Here is a 1,524-nt window from a genome sequence, read left to right on the forward strand (position 1 = left end):
CACCAAGAATTGGGTCTGAGTTCATGGTCATTGTGCTTGTACATTAGTGTATGCGTACAGTTACAATTTACAGTATCCTTGTATGTGCTCGCTTTGCTTTGTGGAATGATGTTCGTTGCTTTATTGTTGTGTGTTTCAGATGATCATTTTATCATTTTCAGAGTTAACATAACTATAGATTCAGCAATAATTTGGTGTTCATATGTGTGTAGTGTTATCGCTATTCAATATAGTGTGCCCAGTGTGCATAATGAGAAACATGTTCAGCTCATCTGCTCTGATGTTATGGATATCAAATATGTCAACCCTCCACAGACACACACACACAGAGACACAGACACAGACGCACTAATAGGGACAAATTTTACTCCCTCAATAAACAGGCGGACAAGGAATAATCAGGACCTGATTTAACTGAAATAATACCAAAAAAGTTTATTGAGCTACAACGAAGCGCTCCGGAGATGGTCACTGGGCAAGACACATCTAAAGTTTTTCTAAAGAACTTGCTATCATATACAAGAGGACTCCCTTTGGTTTCTGGGCAACTAGATGATGGTAATGAGGTACCTCAAACTTTAACACACACGTCTCCTGTGTCTTACATTATGTTCTTTCTATGTCCTTGGATGAAAATGTTTTTCTAAAAATCACCTGCACAGAACTACTGTACCTGTCCTCTCCGGAGCCATACACAAAGCTTAAATTCATATATGGGTTACACAATCTTGCTGCAACAATGGTGGGAATATAATATATTTGGCACTCAGACAGGGCACTGTCCCACATCACACACAGAGACACACACACACAAGCACAGACACACACAGACAGCCAGACAGACAAAGACAGTGTGCTTGACAAATACTTCCCCTCACAGTCAAGTCAACATGAGCCGCATTATCTAAAAGAAGAACCCATCATTTCCTTTTGTGTCAATATCAGCGAGACAGGGATTAAAAAACACATCTGAAAATGCTACTTCTACAAGCACGCTGAGATGCCCCGTCATCAGTAGGCGTGCAGAACAGTATGGTGACAAATGTCTTGTGTGGCTCTGTGGCTTAATGGATAGCGCGTTGGACTTCTAGTGAAAAGGGCAGTGGTCATTCAAAGGTTGTGGGTTCGAGTCCCACCAGAGTCAGTGCTCACTTCATGAAACTTAGAGCTTGCTGGGCTTCCTCGTGACAGCCAGAGGTATCTTGCAGTCAAGTGCCTCGCTGATGCCTTCACTTCTTACTTTTCTGGAATGCCAACTTTGTCCCAAATCCTTGCTTGACTATCAAGACCTCATACGCTGCTTCTTTTCCTAGCCACTGTCACTGTACCAGTCCCCCTCCGTGTCAGTTGCATCTCCGGGAACAGCTGGATCAGGTGGCCTTGTACTTAAGGCCATGGACTACTAAGCCGTTGTATTTTGCACCCGTGGCTTTCTATCCCACCATCGTTGTGGGCATTCCTTGTTTGACATTTCTTGACGACTGACGCCGTGTACGTCCAATGGACAGTTCCAAGATTCGCAAG

General features: G+C 43.5%; 1 non-coding gene across 1 annotated transcript; it reads left to right on the forward strand.

Annotated features, from left to right (window-relative positions):
* Positions 1 to 1,053: 1,053 nt before the first annotated feature.
* Positions 1,054 to 1,144, forward strand: trnar-ucu (transfer RNA arginine (anticodon UCU)). The gene is given in 2 exon segments: positions 1,054 to 1,090; positions 1,109 to 1,144. It is a non-coding gene; the product is annotated as a tRNA-Arg (tRNA).
* The last annotated feature ends 380 nt before the right edge of the window (positions 1,145 to 1,524 follow it).

This window comes from Amia ocellicauda, chromosome 12 (assembly GCF_036373705.1).
Source record: "Amia ocellicauda isolate fAmiCal2 chromosome 12, fAmiCal2.hap1, whole genome shotgun sequence".
NCBI lineage: Eukaryota > Metazoa > Chordata > Actinopteri > Amiiformes > Amiidae > Amia > Amia ocellicauda.